Source organism: Dermochelys coriacea, chromosome 2 (assembly GCF_009764565.3).
Source record: "Dermochelys coriacea isolate rDerCor1 chromosome 2, rDerCor1.pri.v4, whole genome shotgun sequence".
In the NCBI taxonomy this organism is placed as follows: Eukaryota; Metazoa; Chordata; order Testudines; family Dermochelyidae; genus Dermochelys; species Dermochelys coriacea.
In genome coordinates, this window is record NC_050069.1 from 48,272,848 (window position 1) to 48,285,402 (window position 12,555).

Sequence of the window (12,555 nt, forward strand, 5' to 3'; positions counted from 1 at the left end):
TCCAACCTACCTAAAAGATGGATATATATAGGTAATTTAAGCTAAAATAGAGATGGCTGAAAAATTTAGAAGAAACACTTTTCTGTTGGAAAATGCTGTTTTGTTGAAACTGAACTGTTTCATGGAATATGTTGATTTCAATGAAATTTTCATTTACTTTCATTTTCATTTTCTTATTTTGTTTCATTCCAACTGATATAAAATAATCAACTATATCCATATTTAATATTTGAGATGATATAATGTTTTGACTTTGTTGAAACAAAACATTCCAGATCATTTTGATGTCACATCTAAATATTTCAGAATTTCTGCTCTGTGAAAAATTTTAACTGTGTCATCGCACTTCGGGATGAAAACAAATTTCAGAATGTTGGAATTTCCCACACAACATAAACTTGTTCTTTGAGCAGCTCTAGGCTATAATATTTGTGGCTATCTCCCTATGTATCTAACGTGAAACATTTTTTCTGAGTAGGAGATGTAATTTTTCCCTTCAGTTTTCCCTTTTCCTTTTTCATTTGTCTTTTGAGAATTAAACAACTTGCAGTTACTCTGAGTATAGGAATAGGCAGTTTATTTAATTAACTGCCTAGGTAGTGCTTTTTGCAGATGGTTGTAAGAGGAGTAGTCACACAGGTTGTTGATACAGGGAAGGGACTATTGACTCTTAACCATGTAAGCAAAAGTTTGAAAACTCCCTTAATGATTGGTCTCTCGCAGGGACCATGAGATGGACAAGGCCAGGTGATTGTCTATGAATGCCCTGGCTTTCATGTGGCATTCTGCTTGTCACCCAGAGGAGTTAACATCTTTAGGTATGATTCTTTGCTAGTCTTGATGGGGTCAGATTCAGCCTGTGAGCTGTATCCTTTAAGAGTGTCTCTAAAGAAGTTGGGATGAATTTAATTCATGATGTCCTGTGTGGCTGTAGTGACCCTATCCCATTAGCTTCAGGAGGAGTCCACACAGAATCCTTCTAAGGAGAAACTGCTGAGCTTGAATTAATATGAAAACTAGATACCATTAACTTGGATTTGAATAGAGACTGGGAGTGGCTGGGTCATTACACATATTGATCCTATTTCCTTAAGTAAAGTATCCTCACACCTTCTTGTCAACTGTCTAAATGGGCCATCATGATTATCACTACCAAAGTTTTTTTCTCCTGCTGATAATAGCCCATCTTAACTAATTAGCCTCTCACAGTTTGTATGGTAACTTCCAACTTATCTGTATGTCTATATCTATATCTATATCTATATCTATATCTATATCTATATCTATCTATCTTACTGTATGTTCCATTCTATGCATCCGATGAAGTGGGAAGTAGCCCACGAAAGCTTATGCTCTAATAAATTTGTAAGTCTCTAAGGTGCCACAAGTACTCCTGTTCTTTTGGCGGATACAGACTAACATGGCTGCTACTCTGAAACCTGTACAATTAGGTTGTCCCTTGGGTGCCCTGTAGACCTTCTGGTTAATGCTGAATGTGGCTTTATGCTGAATGAACATGGTATTGAGGCATCTTTGAAAAAAGTCTGACTATGTTACATATAATATATTAAATAATAAAAATATCTTGTGCTGGTTTCCCATAGGATCAGATGTAGAAATGCTGATATATCACAAAGTAAGTTGTGCTTACTGCATTACTGACCCAACTGAAACCAGAACTACTGGAAATCTCATTTAAAAAATTATTCTAAAGACATTTCCAGCACAATTTCTGAACCAAAGGGTTCGGATAAGCCTCTATACCAGAGCTCAGCCTCAGTCCTTTCAAGGACTGCTCTTGTGATGACAAATATCAATCCCATGTCAAGCTGAGTCATATCCTGATAAGTTAACTTTCAAGCTAACTGTGATATATCAGAAGGTACAAAAATCAGTATCAGATATACTGATTCTTGCTAACATTTGCCTAAATTAACTAAACTGGCTCAGATTCACCTCTCCTGCACAACAAGGCTTCTCACTCCAGGGGATGGCAGGCACTTCTTTGAGCTATTCACAGCTGAAAGCAGTTTTACCTTTCACCAGGACTCCATAAAGGTCCTGGCAGAAGAAGCTGCAGCAGCAGTGCACTGAACAGATATATATTTAATGTGCTTTAACCACAAATCCTCTGTGGACCATGCCATCCATTTTTGGAACAGTGTTTTCCCCCTCCCTCCATTATCTCATAGCAGAAGGAAGATTGCACCTTGGATCATAACTCCATTGGAAAACTTTCCTCCCCCAGGGCCTCCTGTTCTAGAATCAGTGTGCAATGGCTCACTGACTCTGGCTGAAGTTTATCCATAATCTAAACTTCAAAATCCTGCCATAGTTTTTTTGCCCTCTGGGACATCATTTCAGTTTCAAAAATATCCTTCTTAAGGTCAAGTGACCAGAATTGCACACAGCATTCTATTTCTGGAGCCTGATACTCCATTGCCTTTCAACTTGTGTAGCTATTTACACCTGTGCAGACCGAGTGTAAAGGCAGTAGAGAATAAGACCTCTGATTTTATTACTTACTAGTGCTGTGTATTGTGACATACTACATTTTAGCTATATACATTCTATACAGTTCTTCTATCTATGGTAACCCCTTGTTTGCATTTTCAATTTTTCCAAAATCATGCCAATAATTTTAATGTAAAATAGACTCACAGTCATTCCCCCCAAAATCTTGTTTGTGTCTCTGATCTGCATTATGTTTCCCAGTGAGCTATTTCCTCTATGATTGTTTTCTTTTTAAAAGTGAGTTTAACATGTTTGAGAGCTGCACGGTTAACCATACTGGATACTGAAGTCCTTATGTTCAGGATCAGTCCAATACGAACAATGGCAATGAAAGCTTACCCACTGTGCTCTGCTAATGTGGTTCAAAAGTGACCTGGAGGAGCATACCTAATCTGAGGGTGAGTACATAGTATAGAATTAAGACACTTTCATTCTTTATCCTGAAATGTACTGAGACCACCATCTCATATCACATACAAGCAGGCCTCTCCCATCCTTCAGCAGCAATGACGTTGGGTCATTCCCTACCTAGGCCAGATTTAGAACACATGCTTAGATGGAAGAAGTTCTTTATCCCGTTACCCAAGCCTTTCAGTTCCCCATCCAAAGACATTTGAATGTGATCACACTGTGCTGGTTCGATCCTGCTCGGTGCTGCCCCTAATCCAGCAATGCATATGTTGAAGTGCTTGGCTAGATCAGGGCCAGAGTGCCCAGTTTTTTGCAGAATGAAGCCCAGTGTGTCTATTTTCTGTCATTAGTATAATTAGCCCTCTTTTGGTACCCTCCTGAGTTTCATTTACTGTATAAACAAAAGCAGGACTAATGCCAGCCCTTTGTATCACTTTGCTTGTTACCTCACTACATGTTGAATGGCCTCCTTTTATTGGCACCCTCTGTTCCCTTTTCCGAATCCAATCCTTAATCCCTTTGAACAGTTTTTTCCCCGATAACATGCTGTTTGACCTTGAGTGAAAATGTTGTTGTGTTGTACAGTGGTAAATACCTCTTTGAAATCAAGATAAATAAGGTTTTCCATGGCTTTCTCTTGTTAGCCCTAAAGAACCACAACTGTTATAGGAAAGTAAGTGGGATTCTATTCTGGTCTGTGCATAATCAAGAGAATTGCAGAGCTAAATTCTTCCTGAAACCACATCTGTGCAACCACATGGAAGACAATGTGCTAAATTGTGCTCAGCCCAGCAAGGACACACAGGAAAACAGAGGATGCAACAGTAGGTTTGGGCTGAATCCCACTGAATAGCTGATGCATTACTCCCAGCTAACATCACTTCATTTTCTGGGAGAAGACTTGAACCACAAATTATTGGAGAAAGTACAAAGGATGTCAAATGAACAAACTGTAAGGATTGCTGAGAGAGATCTGAGGCCTAAAAGTTCCATGCTAGTCTGATAATCAATAGCCATTTGCTGTAATTATAAGATAGTTTTGATGTTTCTTTTCCTTTTTTGTTTAAGTTGAAAAGTTAATTTCATCACACCATACAGATGTGATTAGGGTGAAATTCACCCCAGTGCGGTATGGTCTGCAGGTACTGTGGAGGGGTAAGAGTAGTGGCTAGGCAGAGATGATCCCATATTGGCTCCAAATAGACTAGTTTGGAGAGAAGCACGAGAGTCAGGCTGGGTGGGGGAAACCAGGGGAAGAACCAAAGGACGTAAGCTTATGGTTATGACCCACTGGCCCCAAACCCCAACAACGGGCCAAGGATGGATAATGCCAGCTATTCCAGCCCATAGGCAGGTCATCAGCCATGGAAGGGCTGCAATGCAGCCCTGTGGCCTGTCCATGAATTGGAGGGGTAGATTCTGTGCCCTGCACCGACATGCACAACCCACACAGAGTTCCTTCCTTATGTGGAAGCCTGCCCAACCTTATGCACTGGGGGGAGGGGAGCGATGCTGGTGCTGCCAGAAAGGAAGGCAGAAGAAACCATGCTGTCACTGGATACTTTGAGTGCTGAGTACACTGGCCCACTTCTGCAAAGCACCTATGGACATGCCTAAAGTTAAGCATGTTGTGACACTGGCAGACCAAATGCCAGCTCATGCAAGGCTCCAGGCCTCACTGATCCTTGTAAATAACTCATTTCTTTTCTTAGTGAATAAATCTTTAGTTGGTTTATTACAGTATTGGCTACAAGCCTTGTCTTTGGTGAGAGATCTGGGGTGTAACTGACCTGGGGTAAGTGACTGGTCCTTTGGGACTGGGAGTAATCTGTATATTGTTGTGATTTTGGTGTAAGGGATCATCTGTTACAAAGACAGGCCTGCCTGAGTGGCAAGATATATTGGAGTGTCCAAGGGGACTGTCTGTGATTACATGTTAAGGCTGTTATAGTGCTTTAGTAGTTTACACTTGTTACTTGGTTGGTGAAATCTAAATATAGAACTTACAGCCAGTTTGGGGTTTGTGCCATGTTCCTGGACCATCTGCCCTGTTGTTCGCACGCATGCTCATGAGCCATTCCAGACAGCCTGGCACATGTGAGAAGTCCCATTTATGTCATATCACTCTGCCTTTACAAATTAAAATGCCAACAACAAATAATTAGAATTAACAAAAAGTATAGTGTGGATGGGAAAAATCCTGTGTGTTTTCAGGGTGCATGAAAGAGGCATTAAGTCACGTAGACCACTGCTGATAAGCACTCTTTAAAGCAGCAAAGGACACTGGTTTTATTTCCGGTCACTACAATAACAAAAAAGATACTGAGAGAGGAAATTCAATCCAATGCGCATAACAATATTTTTTATGTTGTGAATTCAGTTTTTGGCTTATGTTACATTGCCAAATGGTGTATTACTGTCAACAAATACTCAATTTTTTAAAAGGGAAATTGAGTCTGAACATGAAATGAAAAATGTTCTAATGGGGAGATCTACTAGAATATAAAATAACTTCCCAAAGAAGAGGTGCAAGCCTACTAAACTAACCTAAACAATACACGCAAGAATATACCATACCAAGAACAATCCTATATTGTCAGGAGTGTGGATCAAATGGCCTACCAAGGCCTTTCCCATCTCAAATTGCCTGTTGAAATTTTATAAACAAAATTCCAGAATTAGATAATGATTTATAATTACCTTACCAATCACACTCACAATATTTCTGGAATATTACCTTTCCGCTTATCAGGCATTTTTATCTACATGGGACTTATCCTGCACCCATTACTCACCCAGGTTGTTGTTTTTGCATGCGAATTATTCATAGACTTCAAATGAGACCATTCATGGGAGTAAACTCTAATTCCATGAGTAAGAAATACAAAGTGAAAGCAAGGTCAAAAATCTAACTGGTGACAGAAGATTGCACAGTTTTGCCCATGTCTCTACTGGTTTTGTAAGAGAAATTTGAAGGGTGAGATCATGGTCCCATCAAGGTCAATGGGAAAACTGCCATTGATTTCAACGGGGCCAGGATTTCACCCCAGGGTTTTAATTTATGACTGTCAGCCTAGCTGACTTTTCACTATAATCTCTTTTACTCAGGATACAAAAAGTACAGTTAAAAAGGGGGAAAGGAGTCAGGTAATACCAGATAATAGACTGTAGTTACCACAGTTACAAGAGAAAAACGGATGTTCTGGAGAATTACGGTCCAATAAGTTTGACTTTGATTTGGGAGTAGAAATTGGAAATTCTGATGTCCTAGATTGCAAAATATTTAAAATTGTATTAAAAATGGGACAGTCATAAACAAGTTTATGCCTGAGAATTTGTTTGTGTATATTACTGATTGTTAAAAATAAGAGTGAATCAATAAACTTATTTTTGCAACTAAAGTAATCAGATCTGACTCTAAATATATGCAAGAAACATGCTGATTATGAAGGTGTCATCTACAGTCCCAGCTCAAAGAATAGCTGCACTTTAAACAGTTTGCAATATCAGGCTTATAGTCCATCTCAAGGTATATTTCATTTACATATATATGCGAGGTGCACAAGGTGAAGGATAAAACATGCTTTTACATTCCCCCCCTGAAATAAGAAATACCTAATTTCAACCTTAAATCAAAATTATTCACTCCAACAACTCCTCAGAATAGCCACTAAATCTCACCACCACTTCAACAAAATGTAAACTGCACTTTGCTCTCTGCTAGAGTTACTGCAGCAGTCTTCTCTTGGAAAGTTTTCTGCTTATTTGGGGGCATTCTCAGATCTTTTTCAGGGCACTCTTCAACTGGCTTTACCTGCCGTTGCTTCACCCCAGGGAGTCGAGGGTCCTTCTTCTCATTACATCCAGTCTCATTTTCTATCGCCCTTTTAGGTCCTTTTCATCAAGTGTCTCCCTTACACTGAATATCTGTATTGCGGATTGTTTTTCTCCGGGTGTATTAGCTTTCCTTTTTCCAGGACCAAACTCAGCTTGTTATTTCCTGTCTTGATAATGACATACAGCACATCATACATAACAGTATCTTTCTTCATACAGCAAAATATAGCCAGAGAGAGAGAGGCTTTACACTAGCTGTGCTTCACTTGTAGTCTCCAAAGGAGAGTGTGCTCATTTCCCAGAATTAACTTTAATTCTTTAACCAAAAAGTGATTTGTGAAAAAGAGAACAGGGATCAGAGAACTCGATGACTCCATTTCATAGTCACTGAAATTTATTGGATCAGAAATATACCTAAAGGAAAAAGAGTGAAAATATTGCACAGGAAAAAGGATGCATGTGGCAGGATGCATGATTTGTTTGAATACTGAGGGTGGTCAAATCTACAAGATGATGGAATTAAGCTGTGCTGGTATCATGGCAAATAGCTATTAATTAAGAACTAGATTGTACCTTTAGTGTAGGCGCACTGCCCTAGAGAGTAGCTAGGGAAGGAACTGGGTCTCAGACTCAAAATTGCTTCCGTGTGCCATCCGAAAAAGCAATCTCTACTGTCCCTGATCAGTACCAGATTACTTCCTGCCACACCCCTCCCCCAACCTCCCCCCCCCCGCCTCCCGGGCTGGCTTATACATTGGGCATAGAACCAAACATCTACCCACTCCTCTCTTCTCTAGGAGGAAATATTGGGTGTCAAGATTCAGGGAAACTGGTAGGGAATTGGGTGGAGAGTCTTACACCCCTTCATGGTCAAGGAGGGGCTAACCACAAGCTAGACATATTTTTGCCATGTATAAACTACTTTACATTGTCAAAATGCTTGACAAACTTTAACTAAAAATCCTCCCAATTACAGTAATCATACTGTGAAACAGCAGTATCTCCTGCAGTCCCTGCAGCATTTTATCACACATTTATGATACCCTTATGTATACTCACTAGAAAATATTAATAGTCACTCCAGTCACAGTTTCCAATCATTATTCCAGGATCCTGATTGTCCCTTCTCAATTCTCAGTGTATAGATCATCCATCTAGGCCTGTCTAGCTCTCCACTTCAGCATTCCTCCCTGTACAAGTGAATAACGCCACTCCATAACATTATGCAGAAATTTCACATGCCACAAGATTATTTGTCACTTTGCTATCAAATACAATTTTCCTCGGGTGCTTATTGAGTCCATCACACATGTACAGATGGGGAAACTGAGACAGAGAGGTTCATTAACTGGTGAGAGATCAGGGCCATCCTATATGGTCTCAAGGCTCTGCTCCCATATCCGAGTTCCCCTCGTGCTGATCATGAGAGCATGTCAGCCAGGTCCTATGTCAACAGACAAAGGGGAAATAAAGTCTACAGTCCTTCAAAGAGAATCTGACTTCATGATGACTTGGGCAGAGGAGGATCTGCAATCAATTAGCTCCCTTCACATCCAAGGGAAAATCAATGGTACCGGTGACTGGTTCAGGAGGCAAAAATTAGATCATCCAGAATGGGAACTATATCTGGAGATGTTCCATCTACTGGTAAAGGAATTTGTTCTCCCAGCAATAGATCTGTTTCCCTCCCACCTGAATCAGAGGATTTCAGTGTTTTTTGCCTGTAGGTTCACAAAGCCAGGGAATAGACACCGTATTGCAAAGATGGTCAAAGAGACTCATACAAGAATTCCCTTTTCCTATCCACACCAGAACACAATGAAAGATCAGGAGAGAAGCAGCACTGGTAGTTCTGGTAGTCCCGTTCTGGTCAAGGAGGCGTTGATTCTCTGACCTCCTTGATATGACTCATAAACCTCCTATCTGCTTTCATTCTAGAAGGGATCTGATATTACAAGGGCCAATAATGCATCAGAATCCAGACAATCTGCACCTACCTGCCTGGGTCTCGAACAGAGTCACTTAAGCCAAAGTGATTATGAAGAAGAGGAAATAGCCACACTTTTAGCTTCCAGAAATAAATCTTCTAACTCAGTGGAGTCAGGGCCCTTGTTGAATTTTTATCCACTGGGGCCAGGACAAGGGTCTTATTCCGCTTCTGTATTGGTACCACAGATTCCTGAATTTCTTCAAGATGGACTCAGTCTAGGCCTGGCAGCTCAGACATTCACAGTACATCTACACTGCATCTGGGAGCCTCCCAGCCCAGTTAGACAGCGTCATGTTTGCAGGGTTTGAGCTAGCAGACTAATAGCAGTCTGGACACCACGGCTGAGGCTGCAGCTTGGGCTCTCAAGCCCACCTGACCTCCTAGGCCACTGGGGACTCTTGTAGGTCCAAGTACCAACAGGAGGTCCTCTTAGGGCAAGTCAACACTACAAAATGAAGTCGACCTAAGTTATGTTGACATACGGCCATTGCAGGATTTGAATTGGTTTTACGTGTCCACGCTATACTCCTTGTATTCTAACCAGGAGCACTTGTACTGATTTAACTGCCCATGTGGAACAGTATCTGAAAGGCAGCAACAGTTGATGTGAGCAATGCAGTGTCTACATTGACACTGCATCGATCTAATTACAATGACTTAAGTGCTACACCTCTTGCTCTGATGGAGTTATTAAGTCGGTGCCGTGGGCAAGTCACATTGGTGGGAGCTATGTTTTAGTGTAGATGCTTACAGAGTAAGATCGACATAAGCTGCCTTACATCGACCTAATTCTGTAGTGTCAACCAGGCCTTAATCTTGGGGCTCTTTCTCACAGTCGCCTTCCCGCACCTACTGCCTACCAGAACAGTTTCTCTCTGGGCCTACAGACTTCTTCCCCAGCTCAGCACCCAGAAGATCAACTCCTCTTCTAGCTTGAAGAGGACAATTGAGGGCATATGCTCCTCAGGCTTAGGTTCTGGCAGCTGTTAGAGTTAAGGGAGTGTGGTTGGCTGGGTGAATGTATATGAGTCACAGAGGCTGCAGAATGGGCTGGGGCAGCGTGATTCAGAGTGCAAGTTTGATACCTTGAAACTGTGACACTATGTATTTGTCACTGCTCCTGTATCTCCTTTGTGGTCCACTCCAGAAGTACCCAGAAATTTTTTTAGGCCTCCAGCCATCACCTGTCTCGGCACTGGAACCTGTGTCCCTCTCCCTTCTGATTGAGGGTTTTCAGGCTGCACAGCTTCTGCCATATACTGTGATATCCCCAACAAACCAGTCTGTTTAATAGCCAGCACCTGTAATTTGCTTGTGAAGGCAGGTTGGTAATTGGTGGACACTGTTTTAGCCCCTGGAGAAAGAGGAACTGCAACTGTGGGTCACTGTCAGACCTGTTGGGGAAATCACAGTGAGGTCAAGATGGATTGCAAGCCTAAACCCAGAAGACCAGAAGGGAGAGAGACGTGCATGTCTGCATGGGAGAAGTGGCGATTTGAGCCTGAAACCTTAAGTAAGTGTCCTGAAAGGAGGACATGAGGTAGGGGTCAGAGGTGCAGGTAACCCTGAAACTGTAACACACAGCACATCATTGCACTGGCAAAATACATATTAATAGCCCTGCTATTGAATTAGTAAGCTATTAATAGCCTATAGAACCAGTTCCTTTTATAAGCAAATATGTAAGAGAGCTAGGGGGGGTAAGCATGAAAGAGGTGGTAATTTTGTAGAGTATTCTGGAACATGGTGCAGAATATTGGTGAAGTTTAACTCTTATTCTAGATGATCACAGAATGTAGAACACCTTAAGGTTCTTGAAGTAGACTTGTAATACAGAAGTAATCCCTTTGTATGTTGCAAGAAAAGCAAAATGATCTAAGAAAAAAGTTAGCATGAAGAAAGGACTTCAAGGTAAAAAGTTTAGTTAGAGTTTAATCAACCATGAGTACTTCAGCACAGGTTTTCTTTTTGGCCTTTGATAAAAGATGTAAACATGCTATTTAATTGTCATATGCTATTAACTCCTTGAGAAATAACAGGAAAGTTTGATGGTAAAAATTTCAAAAGTATCTTTTACTCTTTCATGTAACTTACTGCATATGTGAATATTATTTCTGTGAATATGACTATTAGTTTTTCAAGAATAACAACAGAATTTTGACTTAATATTTTTGAGCAAGTATGTATAAGACAAGTGTGGATGAGGTCAGTGTAAATAAGCTATCTTTTTTGTTACATTTTATTTTAATCTTGGAATTCTTTATTTGTGCAATCACTAATAGTTCTGTTTAAAGAATTGAAAGAGATGTGTAGGATTTCATATTGCATATTAAATAATATGATTATTAACCACAAATGCTCATATATAGGGTGGTTTGATGGGTTGATATGTTTTGTTAGAAGAGCAGCAGTGAAAGCTTTTGTTAACAATATGGTTCTTAAATGTGCTTTTTGCACTTTCCCCCCTGTAAAATAGTGCTTTTATAAGTGCAAATACGGCCTATTTCATGAGTCATTTGTCCTCAGTTAAGCCTCTTGTCTTGATTACAACGAAGGCCCTTTTATACACTTATTTTGTTTCTTTAAAAATAGACATACAGTACATTGGTAAAAGGGACAAGGCAGGCTGTTCAGTGTGCCATATTTTGTATATGTCTCTTTAGCGGGACGACAATGAGTATGAAGCTGCCTGTGGGTCTCCATGGCGACCTTGGTCTTGGACAGTTGCCTGCAGAGTGGCCTGCTCACAAAACACCATGCCCTGATGAATTATTTAGCTCTACTGAGAAAAATATAGCAACAGGCTCCTAGCGAGTGACTGAGGAGAACAGTAAGGTGACATCAGTATGCTTAGACTGATGTGTTCTGGGGTTCTCATCAGCTAACAGGAGGATGAGTTTGCTTTTGCTTTTATTAGAGCTTCACTGTTTGTGTTTATCTATGAAGTATCCCCATATTTTGTCAGTGAGAATGAATAGAAGACTGCATAATATTCATTCTGTTGCCTGTCAGTCTTCTTTCTTTGATATTAGTCTTATAATGATCTTGGAACAGTTTCAATGATTTTGTTCATCATCTTTTTTTATGATATGTCACCACAGACTGTGATTATACCAAATGATGAAGGCAGAGTTTTGTGTATCATACAGCATGGGGAGATCCAGAAATTGATAGTGCGCAACATCATAGTCGGATGTTTGCGAGTTGTTTTTTTTTAAATAATTGTTTTATTATTTTCAATTTTTGTATTAGTTGAAGTAACCTTACACATTTTGTTCATGCTCTTTTGCTTGTCCTTGTGCACAATCCCAAATGCATATGCACAAGCTGAGGATTTGTTGAGCATTTGCCTACAGTGAGTAGAGTAAAAATAAACCAAAATAGGAAAGATATGATTATTTCTAGCCTTATTCCCTCTTATAAGTAGTGCTGGGCAACATTTTTTGGACTCATGGTTTATCTGCCAAAACATGTAGATTGATTCAGCCTGAAGCTATTCACATATTTGACAGGAATTCATCAAATACTTTTGGCAAAAACAATTTTTTCCAGAATTTAGATGCCATTGGCAAAATGGCACCAGGAATAAGGCCCACCTTATGACTGTTAGTTCAGTGGTTAACATACTCACCTGGGATGTGGAAAGCATAGCGTTAATTCTATCATCTGCCTAATGCAGAGAAGAAATTTGAACATGGGTCTTCTAAGTCTCAGGAGAGACTGGGATATGGAAGAATCTAGTGTGGGTCTGCCTTAATCTCTCCTGTTGAAGCTTTTCTACCTTTATGAATAAGGAACTAGTC

At 40.3% G+C, this 12,555-nt stretch overlaps 1 protein-coding gene across 3 annotated transcripts in view; it reads left to right on the forward strand.

Annotated features, from left to right (window-relative positions):
- The window catches only part of MMP16 (matrix metallopeptidase 16), a 265,584-nt gene that overhangs the window by 20,209 nt on the left and 232,820 nt on the right, over window positions 1-12,555 (forward strand). The gene's annotated exons all lie outside the window — the stretch shown is intronic.